At 42.8% G+C, this 12,007-nt stretch overlaps 1 protein-coding gene across 19 annotated transcripts in view; it reads right to left on the bottom strand.

Annotated features, from left to right (window-relative positions):
- Window positions 1-11,547, bottom strand: part of RHBDD1 (rhomboid domain containing 1) — a 125,239-nt gene extending 113,692 nt beyond the window's left edge. For 3 of the 19 annotated variants that reach the window (XM_035716899.2, XM_025463254.3, XM_025463253.3), the window contains exons 1-2: window positions 11,347-11,446; window positions 10,721-10,864 (exon numbers count right to left, since the gene is read on the bottom strand). The gene's annotated coding sequence lies outside the window, so the exon portion shown is untranslated. Of the gene's footprint in view, window positions 1-6,626; window positions 6,787-10,720; window positions 10,865-10,944; window positions 11,173-11,346 lie in introns of those variants that run through there. The other 16 variants (XM_035716909.2, XM_025463259.3, XM_025463256.3 and 13 more) reach the window with 12 other exon arrangements.
- Between the last annotated feature and the right edge of the window lie 460 nt (window positions 11,548-12,007).

Here is a 12,007-nt window from a genome sequence, read left to right as displayed (position 1 = left end):
TTGTGTCATTTCTATACCCAACACTTTTTGGAAATAGGCAAATAATGTACAAATATGTGACAATTATCAAAATGTTAAATCAGTCCAATCCAGAATATCTTAATGACGCTTCCTCACTTGCAGCAGGCTTTGTTTTTTTGTTTTTTAAGATTTTATTTATTTATTCATGAGAGGCAGAGAGAGAGAGAGAGAGAGAGAGAAAGAGAGGCAGAGACACAGGCAGAGGGAGAAGCAGGCTCCATGGAGGGAGCCTGACGTGGGACTCGATCCCGGGTCTCCAGGATCAGACCCTGGGCTGAAGGCGGTGCTAAACAGCTAAGCCACTCGGGTGGCCCCGCAGCAGGTTTGAAAGACAAAAAGTGAATAAGAGAAGGGAAGATTTCTTAGAAATATCTTTGTTGGAAGTATCTAAGATATTTCACAGCATGCATGTGCTGTTGGCATAAATGCTTGAACTACATTAGAGAAATATAAGTTAATTAGTGTGGTCAGTTCTGCTACAGTGCTTGTTTTGTAACAAGCAAATTTGTTCAAATGCAATTAATGTATCAGAGAACAACTGGAGCATAATGCAAATTTCCCATTTGATTATGTGCAATTTCATCTGCAAGAAACATTAGGTGAGAGCAGAAAACTGCACCCAGCTGAGGCAAGCTACACAGAAAGTCACCAAATGCACACATTTGTATACCTCAAACATCTACCAGCTACCTATGTTTAGAGAATAGGAGTTACACCCACTCCTATCTACAGTCACAACTTACCTCCCAACTCCAGATAATCCTTATTCTAGCACTTGACAATAATTCACAAGCTGCAATCCTCTGACAGCCACTTTCACAAGCAAAGCTCAGGAATTTTGGAAGGCAACGTGTCGTATTTATTATAGTATTTATGTATTTCTTAACCACTTAATGTGTAACTGTGCTATTTTGTTAGGTTCTTTTTTTTGTTTGTTTGTTTTTAACGTAGCACTAATAAAATTTTGTGTTTTACTCCTGCCATGATTTGCACCATAAGCTCAGTGGTTTTATTGCATGATTTTGCACAGGATGGTGATTTCAGGAATGCCCACGTCCCATCCTAGCAGAGCTGACTGTAAAGCTAGTGTGAAGTGTCTGAGAGGCAGGGCAGCTAACCTAAGAACTGCTGCTTCTCAGTCAATATTAGCCCACTTCACTCCACATTTCACTCCTACAATCCTACCTTTTAACCAAACTCACCGAAGTTAGATGCTCCCATCACCCAAAGATGTGGAATACTGTATGCCCTGACCTTTCTCGGACAAATTAGAGTAAGAGAGGACAAACTCTCTCTTAACCTATCAAATATGCCCCTCTCTTTCCCCTTGATATCTTCACTACCAAAAGTGATTTTACCTTCCTTCACATGGAACTTAAAATCAAGATTCCTTTAATTTTGGCATTTGTTTACTTAACCACATGTCTTTAAGGTACCAGGGTTTATCTCTGATTAAAATTACTCAAGGAAATAGACCACATTTGTGTTTGGCCAGATGCTTTCAGTGAGAGAAATCGGTTATAATAACACTGTTCGAGTGTACCAATTTCAGCAAAGAAGGGAAGAGGTAAAGCTGAAACCCAAGATCAGAGGCTCTGACAATACATGCAGCTCAATGAAAAAAACTGCATTTACATGCATTGTGCGTGTTTCACTTCTAGACAGCATACAAGGTCAAACCACTAACTGTCAGTGACAATACACTTACAAACTTCTGGTCAATTACCTGGTTAATAACAAAAGGCAAGGCTATGACATCATTACAGTTATAATTAATTTACACAGATCGGCTCCCAGTTAATCAAATACATCTTTTAAAACCGTTTAATTATTTTTCACCTAGAAAGCAACACTCAGCTTTGCTAAATGAAAAGCAATCTTGCTGAATTCAACATGAAAGGCTGTCAGGCTACTCTCAGACATAAAGGACAAAAGGCTTCACAGGGCACACCACTGCAAGGTAGGAGCACTCACAGCAAGCAGAAGCAGCACAAGGTGATGGCTAATAGAACACGTTTGAACAGTTTCCGAACATAAAGAAGTTGTCAAGAAATGGGATAAACAGATAGGCTGTGGGAAAAGAAACGTCCCAATGCTTTTTGTCAAAAACATACATGGGGCCAGCAATGTTAATGTATGTAGTATTATACACTAGTTAAGGGCATGGTCTTTGCTAAGAACTCTACAATATGCCTTAGAAAATTTGGCTGCCAGTTTCTCACCTGTAAAAGGACAATGAGGCAGGCTCATTTGGTTTTGCAAGGATCAAATGAGATTACATACATAAAATCTTAAGTTAGTTAATAATAGGGTTTTTCATCCATATAAACAAGTGAATTAAAATAAGACCTAAGATTAAGGATTTTAAATAGCTTTAAAGTATTTTTACAACTTAGTAACCAATTAGCATTTTTCTGGGCTTTCTATGATCCATTATTTTTAAACTGCATCATATGATTCAGGCACACATACATTTTAAAAGCAATATGATGGGGTATGCGGAAGGCCCATGAAAACAGAAATCATTTTCAATTAAAATAAATTTTATAATAAAGTTTCAAACCAGAGCTTCTGTCAACATTGCCTGATAATTTGAGAATTTAATGAGCCTCCACTTTAGGATTAAAAAAAAGTCTCACTATGTCAGATGACAAAATTTTTATTTTTTTCTACCTTTTTAGAGTGTTAGGGTCTTAACAGAAATGATTACCTTTATACATGAAAAATGAAACTACAGGGTTTTGTATATAATCTTGACTTTTGCTCCATGGTGAAGTGAATTAGTGCCAACTCCAATTCTGATCCATCACCACTTATGATTTCCAATATCAATCATGAGCCAGTTCCTTCTCTCACAGACTACATGTCTTAGTGTAATGAGGGCTCATTAAGTTTCTCCAACTGACAGCCCTTCAGACACAGGTCCTTCACCAGGAGACACATGGGAAGCAGCAATGCTAGCATCCACCAGTACTCCCTTCAAGAAGATTCAAGTAATTCCACGTTCACTTTTGCTCCACACCAGAGTTCTTTGTATATTTGCCTAAAGTCAAGGAAAAAGTGAGAGCCATCCCGCTCCCCCTCATGTAGTCTCTGTGTAAGAATGGTTAGTGAATTATTTATGTGACTGAAATCCTCCCAGCACAAGAACTAGTCGAGAGGGAGAAGAGCGTGCCTGACTTCAGAGATGTTGTTTATGTTCCCACAAAGCACATGGGACATCCACTAACTGTTGGATGGTGGGAGCAGCATGGAGTTTTGGCCTTCCCAGCCAGCAACAATACCTCATTCCTTTAGGAACGGGAAGCTGCCTCCCACCCTCCCTGGATATGGTCCTGGGAAGACCAACAATCAAGGGTGCCCTTTCTCACACTGATTCAAGGGTGACAGCAACCAGAGTAAAACTTGTGCAGGGACCCTAGGACCAACAACATCTGGAATTGATAATGAGAGCTTTAAGTAAAAAAACTGTTCAAGTTCACCAAGTCTACCAAACCCCTGACAGCTCACCTAGCTAGTTTCCAAGGGTGGTTGGTTGGTTAGTTTTCTATCAATTCTCCGAGCTTATCCATAGACTTCCAATAAATGTCTTGCTCTTCAATAAGCTACCTAGATACCACAGTTAACTTACTTTCTGTTGTTTTCAAAGAACACTACCTAAAACACTACATCTGCCAAGAGCTGGCAAGCAGATCCTACTCTATTACAAGCAGCACTAACTCTCACCATCTCCTGGTACAGCACTCTAGCCTATGGAAGAACCAAATCATGGTGCGTGTATAAGTGGTATCTCAAATGTCGGCTAAGTCCATGCTATTGTTAGAGAAAAAAGAGAGCACCCAGCTAAGGATGTGAGCACAAAAGCAACTTCGTCATACATAAGGAAAAGTCCTCTTAAAACCACGTACTAGTGTCTAAATTTGAACACTAGATGAGGGCAGCCCGGGTGGCTCAGCGGTTTAGCACCGCCTTTGGCCCAGGGAGTGATCCTGGAGACTCAGGATCGAGTCCCACGTCGGGCTCCCTGCATGGAGCCTGCTTCTCCCTCTGCCTGTGTCTCTGCCTCTCTCTCTCTCTCTCTCTCTCTTTCTCTCTCCCTGTTTCTCATGAATAAATAAATAAAATCTTAAAAAAGTAATAATAATAATGAACACTAGATGAAGAATGTAATCATAAAATGAAAAAATGGATGGTCTAAATTTGTCTTATTTATATAAGGTCGATGTTTTAAAAGAATACATCTAATTATTGATTTTCAAAACATACTCCTTGCCTTTGTTCTTCACTGAAAACTACTCTCCACATTTAATAAAATGTTATCACTTGATGAACGCTTCTGACTAGAACTTTGAGACAATGAATCATTTAGTTTCACCAACCAATAAAAAAAAAAAAAAAAAAAAAAAAGGAAAGAAGGAAGAAAGAAACAGAGTAAGAGGCTTCTTCAACCTGATAGCCTTCAGGAAGGAGGATCAGGGAATTATCCTGCATGTGTTTCTGTGGCTTTACTGCTTTGTCCCCATCTTGTAATTCATTAACAGACATAAATCATCACATTTCTCTAATTATGAGCCTGGAGAAGGAAACCAATAAATGTGAAACTATAGCAGTAAAAGCATTATGCAGATAATTTTATACCTCACTGTCTGTATTCCTTCATTTAATAAATATTTGAGTGCCTATGAAGGGAGAGGTACTGTCCTTTCAGGCAACAACAGCCTAGAGAGCAGAAATACAAACAGAGACATGGTGCGATAAAGAATGAAAAAAGGAATGCATATAAAGGTGTGAGAAATGTTTGGAAAATAGCAAAAATAAGTTTTAAGGTTTTGTATGTGGGGTAGGGTAAAGAAAGAAAATAGTGGGCAGGCATTTTCCTGTGGGCTATACAGAGGAAGAGGAAATGATCCACGAAACTCAGAATCAAAATAAATAAAAGGATTTGTCATCATTTGGGGGACACAATAGCTACAAGCTAAAAATCTGGAAAGCCAAAGGTCCCTTATTAATACAAAATTAACATACCTTGAAAGAAACTAGTAAATCTAGAATACTCTGGTAGGAAGGGACTACATGGGCAGTATGTACAGTATTTATTACTACATTGGTTCAAACATAGAATCAAATCGATTCATTACAAAGACATGATTGCAAATGGCTGGTATTTGTAACATAAAAAAATATATAGCAAAGTTTCCTTCGTGTTGCTCAAGTGAATTCCTCAAGGAAAACAAATCCAAAATTAGAAGTAGCTGTCAACACACACAAACACACCCCCTATATTATTTATATAAGGCTGAAGTCATTGTAATATGTAGATAAATTTCATTCATAACTATCCTGATATGCTGACTCTGAATTAAAAATGCATAAGCAAGTTTACTCCATGCAGAAACAGCTTCTGGTATAATGAGAACATTTCTGGAACTGAAGCCAGATTTGGGGTCAAATATGGATGCCATCATTTACTAGTATGTGGCCTTGGGCAAATGATATAATCAATCCTGCTGAGCTTGTCCTGCTTCTTTATCCATAGATGAGAAAAATTCCACTTACTTACTGGAGTCATTGTGAAGAATAAATGAAATAGCATATTATGTGAAAGCACGTAGCACACTCCCAAAGTTTGTTTTCCAATCTCCCTTCCTCTCCATAAAGTAATGAGCCTTTCCCCCCATGGAACTAGACTTTATTGCTTTATAATTATGATGTGCATGTAACAATGTCCAAGAAACTAGATGGTAAAATAAAACCAACACGCAAACCTGAATGCACACATTGTTAGTTGACTATCAACTAGATCCCAAAGGGCTCTTATACAGCTCTTGTACACTATCTATTGCTTCCCAGAAATTTGACACATTTTCTTTTCTGAATACAGCCAAAATTATCCCACAGGCTTTGAAATATCACCATCATGATGTTGCACAGAGCAGCTGGCTGATTGAAAGTGACTCCCCCTCCCCCACACTCCAGCTGTCACCAGGAAACCCTCCTCAGTGTGTGAAAAAAGACAATGTGATATTACTACTATCCCTATTAATAATGATCTAACAAATACTTGGCATTTGAGATTACTTTTCTTATGAAAGCTCACTATTAACTAAAAATTAACTTTAAGAAAAGCCCTTTACCATACAAATTGCAAACCAGCTGCTTTCATACAACAAAAAACAGAGGGACGGTAAACACAAGTAATATATTTCCACTGACTTGTTGTTTCTTTTTCCTGGAGTCATCTGTAATGCTAAACAACAGCCAGTTAAAATATTAAATAGCTTTAACAGTGATACAGCTGTCATGGCCTAAGAGGGATCAAAAAAAAAAAAACTGACATGATTTCTCAAAAAGCATGCACAGACTCCTATTTTTTGTAAAATGTGGGTCAGACTGAAGGCTGCATCTTTTCCTTTTTTTTTTTTTTTTTTAATAATCCCATTCCTCTGCATGAGAAGTTATATATACATTTGACATTGCTGAAAACCCTCGGAATGGTCTTCAGAACAAGTCTGTGAATCCTACTCACAATAATCCTTAATGCATGACTTTTCAGATATGTAACTGCCTCTTGAGGATTTCTATCCCACAGATGAAGAGTTACACACCCAGTGCCCTGGTCTCCAGGGTTCCATTGACGTGCCTTGGAGCATCACTGCAAAAAGTTCAAGATGAGCACCAGCAAGCAGAACTGTGCCCTTTAACATCTCTTAAAGCCTCTCAGCTCCTGAGCTTTTCAGGTAAGATTCTGCTGAAGAGGGTTCCCTGCTAGAAAAAAAAAAAAAAAAAAAAACCTAAGGATCACTGCTTGAAGAACTGAAGCATAAAAGGAAATCTAGGTTTTTAAAGTATCATTTCTATCCTTTACATGTTTTTTTAAAAGAATGTTTAGGGGGTGCCTGGGTGGCTCAGTTGGTTAAGTGTCAGATTCTTGAGTTCTGCTCAGGTCAGGATCTCATGATTGTGAAATCGAGCCCTGTTGTCAGGCTCCCTGCTCCGCATGGACTCTCCTGGATTCTATCTCTCCCTCTCTCTCTCTCCCACTCCCTCCTTGCTTGCTCACTCACTTTCTCTCAAATAAATAAAATCTTAACAATAAATAAATAAAAAGAATGTTTAGGGGTGCCTGGGTAGCACAGCTGGTTGAGCATCCAGCTCTTGGCTTCAGCTCAGGGTCATGAGACTGAGCCCAGTGTTTGGGTCTATACCCGAAGTGGAGCCTGCTTGAGGTTCTCTCTCCCTCTCCTGCTCATGCTCCCTTTCTATCTAAAATAAATAGATCTTGGGACACCTGGGTGGCTCAGCAGTTGAGCATCTGTCTCCGGCTCAGGGTGTGATCCCAGGATCCGGGTTCAAGTCCCACATTCAACTCCTTGAGGGAAGCCTGCTTCTCCCTCTGTCTGTGTCTCTGCCTCTTTTCTGTGTCTCACATGAATAAATAAAAAAAAATCTTTAAAAATAAATAAATATTAAAAAAAGAATGTTTATATATGTGTGCATGTATATAACTTTACATAAATGTACAGATTTATCCCCATCTCCATATTATAACGCATTGCCAAGTAAACAAAAGTATGACCTGGTATGACTCTTTTCAAGTATTTTCCATGCTCATACATTCATGTTTTATATATATACGAAAAAATGACATGAAATATTTCATTTTTTAAATAATGGAACATAATGCATAGTGCATGTTTTCAATGAAGTCTCACCTCCTAGAATAGTGTCCCCTCTATAGCAGACTGTTGTGGTAAACCAAATGAAGATACTTAAATATTAATTACCCCCTGACCTTGCCCTTTCAGTAAACACCCAGAACAATTTTATGGAAGTTTGCTCCATTACAGTGATAAAATCGAAGATAGTGTTTTTCTACCAGGTTTTAGAGTTTTAACTTTTTCCATGTGTGTGCTTTCTCTCAAAATAATGTGAAAGTTCTGACTCTTCGGGATTTTACCACTTAAAAGGAAAAGTAGCGCAGTTAGGCGATAACAAAATTACCTCATTTATAAAAGTAGGATGAAGAAATGAATGCAGTAAGGTTATTTGTGGAGTGATAACTACTTTCTTCCCCCTGTCCAACTGCAGCATTTATTGGGTCTCTCCGCCTTCACGTGGTAGACAGGCTTTGCACTTTATTTCATTTAATTCAATGTCCTGAAGGAGGAGCAAGCACACCATGACTCCTACTTTAAAGAGGAAATTAAGGCCAAGGGGATGTTACTTTGTCTAATGAACCCAATAAGGGAGGGTTCAAAGCAAGGTCTGACCAAAACCACTGCTAGAGACCTGCCTCTCTGACACAGAGAACAAGAAAATTATTTAGGACCCTTGGAAAATGAATGTTTCATGATGGGACAGTGCTAATTTGATGGTAGTATTAACAAAATTATTTATAGAAGCTAATATGCAAAGTGACTCATGTTTATCTGAAAACTCTCACCCACAGTATACAAGAGTCATAGTGTGGCTCAGGAACAGTGTGCCCTAATCAAAGTGACATGTTGTTTAAGCCATGGTGTGGCAATGACCTTTTCAACATTGGAATGAGTCTAGGTCTTATGGCAACTGCTTCAAATCCTACATTTTTCTTTTCTTCCCACCACCCTGGCCCCCTGAAAAGGGAAGGGAAAAGTTGTAAGTAAACACTGCAACTGGCAATCTGAAAAAAAAACAGCAGGTGAAAGGCACTGCCAACTTAGCTGCTGCAATGCTTCCAAAAAACAGATGTATAGGGAACAGTTATGACAAGGCGACGTTGGCTTCCTGGACCTATGTGACACATGGGGAAGAAAGATAAGGATGGCAACATCTTCAGCTTGGGCTTCTGCACGCCAAGTCATTAACACCCTCAGCTTTATGGCTAAGGCTTATCTCTGGTTATCCCCCCTACTTTGTTACCAAGGCCTGGGTCAAAAGGTATAATTAAGCTGAAAAAACCAAAAGACCAAAGAATTAAAAACTATTCTTTAACACAATTATTTAGGTCTTTCTTAAAAATACTATAGTTCCAGGGGTCCTGGCTGGCTCAGCCAGTAGAGCCTGAGACTCTTGATCCTCAGAGTGGTGAGTTCAAGCCCCACATTGGGCATAGAGCCTTCTTATCCATTCATCTTTCGATGGACACTGAGGCTCCTTCCACAGTTTGGCTATTGTGGACATTGCTGCTAGAAACATCGGGGTGCAGGTGTCCCGGCGTATAAGGGAAGGGAGAAGAAATGTGTGGGGAAATATCAGAAAGGGAGACAGAACAGAAAGACTCCTAACTCCGGGATACGAACTAGGGTGGTGGAAGGGGAGGCGGGTGGGGGTGAATGGGTGACAGGCACTGAGGGGGGGGGGCACTTGACGGGATGAGCACTGGGTGTTATTCTGTATGTTGGTAAATTGAACACCAATAAAAAATAAATTTATTATAAATAAATAAATAAATAAATGTTAAAAAGAAAAACAAAACAAAATAAAACTATTTCTTTCAAAAAATAAAAATACTACAGGCCCAATACGGTGGTATTAGCACACACTGCTATAACTTTCAATGGAATATCCTGATCCAACAATCTTGATTATACAAACTATACAACTAGAATCCAGAAATAAACAAGTAAAATGCCCTCTAAGGCATGGTCACAATATTCATGCACTGCAACTCACATCCAACCTGGTGAAAACCCTTCCAGCACAATCCAGGTACTTAACTCTATGCAGTTCCAACAAGCTATTAAATAATATCTCATCTTCGAATGTTTTCTTATGTGTGCTAGTGTTAAATTTATTTCCCCTGTATTTTCACACTGAATATTTACAGCCCTATAAAGGCGCCTTTAAATAACCTGTCCAAGGCCATACACCTAGGAAAGGCTTCACCGCGATCCACATTCCATTCTGTGATTTCTCCTCCTTATAAACACAGCAGTAATTCACAACATTAGCTCCCAAGTGCACGGGGATCATGTGGAAGTCTTGTTAAAATAGATTTGATTCATTTAAGTCTGGGATAAGACCCCCCCCCCAACCAAAAAAAAAAAAAAATTCGCATCTCCAGCGAAGTTCCCAGGTGATGCCGATGCTAGCAGTCCTGGGACAATTAGGAACGGTATTGCTATTCTTCTTTATAAAACTACTTGCTGCCCCCAAGCTGCCACTTGAGTAGCAAATTAGAAGTCTTTAGACTTTTTTTTAAAAGATTTTACTTACTTATTCATGAGAGAGAGAGAGAGAGGCAGAGACACAGGCAGAGGGAGAAGCAGGCTCCATGCAGGGAGCCCGACGTGAGTGAGACTCGATCCCGGGTGTCCAGTTTCACGCCCTGAGCTGAAGGCAGGTGCTAAACCTAGCTGAGCCACCCGGGCTGCCCAGAAGTCTTTAGATTTAAGGGCACTTGGGTGGCTCAGTGGTTGAGCATCTATCTTTGGGGCTCAGGTCCCGATCTCGGGGACCTGGGATCTTTGGCTCAGGTCCTGATCTCGGGGACCTGAGATCGAGTCCCGCTTCACGCCTTGCCTCTGCCCATCTCTCTGGGTCTCTCATGAGTCAATAAAATCTTAAAAAAAATAATAATAATTCTTTAGATGTATAGTTTGGTGGAATTGACTAAATAAATAGATGCCAGACATTACACTTTCAAGAAGCAACTGCCAAGAACTAAAATAAAAAATAAAATAAAAAAATAAAAAAGGCAGGACAGCCCAGCCGTCACCGAGTTTCCTGCAGAGGCCCACCGCACTCCGCGACTGAATCGTGACAATGCCCATTAATTCCTTCTAACAGCCATCGCGAGTCTTCAAAAGTCCGTGCGCGGTTTGGAAGAGGGAAGGCATGTGGTCCGTTTCTGGACGGGCTTCTAAGGCGGGACGAGAACACGGGGTTAAATGCACGGGCGGGCGGGCGGGCTTCCCATCCCCCCACTAAGGGGAGCCCCACCTCTTGCATCAGGGTCGCGCGGGCCGCAGCCTGCCCAGGGGAGCGGAGTTACTCTTCCAGCACCTCAAAGTGCAAGTTGCTGCTGATGCAACCTCACTTTCCACGTCCTGCTCTCGGACGGAATCTTCTACGGCTCCCAGCGAGCCCCCTCGCTGCCCCCATCCTCTGAGCACGTCGTTCCCCTCACGGTCGGCCCCACGGAGACACCCGGGTGCGGCCCGCGGGGCCCCCGCTCCACTGGCCTCCGGAAGCACCCGCCCGGCCCTCGGACTTGCCCCGGGGCGCCGGGGATGCGGCAGCGCGCCTCCAACCCGGCCCCCGGCCCGGCCCCGCCCGCCCCCGGCAGGTGCCGCCCGGCGCCCCGCCTCCCCTCCCCGCCCGGCGCCGCCGCCCGAGACGCACCGGGCAGCACCGACGACGCGAGGGGCCCCAAACAGACGCGGAAACTCACGCTCTCTACGGCCCGCCTGCGTCCCCACGTCTTGGCGCGTGTGTGCGTCATCACGCACGGGCGCCGGATACGGAGCGCTCCAAGTCCCCGGGGCCTGCGGGGCGGGGCGGTGGTGACGTGGCCGGCGCAGCGGGGCTTGCAGGGCGGGGATTGGAGGGGGACGTAAAGTGGGCGGGCCGGGCTCCCTCCGCGCATGCGCAGGTGCGCGCCCGCGCTCCGCTCCCCGCTGCTGGCTGGGCGTGCGCCCCGCGTGCGGCGACGGCGGTGGCTCTCGGGAGGTTCCCGCGCGGCGCGGTGTGCGGAGCCTGTACCATCCCCGAGCGACACGCGGATAAAATTCCTTCGTGCCGTAGATGTTGGTCGCCTACGCACGCGTGAAGCCAAGGAGCGGCGTGGGGCTGGACGTGGGGACGAGCGGAGAGGACCCGCTGCGGCCAAGGAGCCGGCCTTCCGGTTGCATCTGCGCCGCGAGGTCCTGCTGCTGCGCGGGGCGCTGGCGGAGCCCGGGTTGCAAAGCAGGCCCTGCAAACGGGGTCGTGGGTGTGCTGCTCACTCCCCAACGCTTAGGCTGCAGCCCGCGTTTATTGGTCCGTTTGCCCGTTTAAGGGCTTC

This window comes from Canis lupus, chromosome 25, assembly GCF_003254725.2.
Source record: "Canis lupus dingo isolate Sandy chromosome 25, ASM325472v2, whole genome shotgun sequence".
NCBI classification, from domain to species: Eukaryota; Metazoa; Chordata; class Mammalia; order Carnivora; family Canidae; genus Canis; species Canis lupus.
This window is presented reverse-complemented; position numbering and strand designations above follow the sequence as displayed.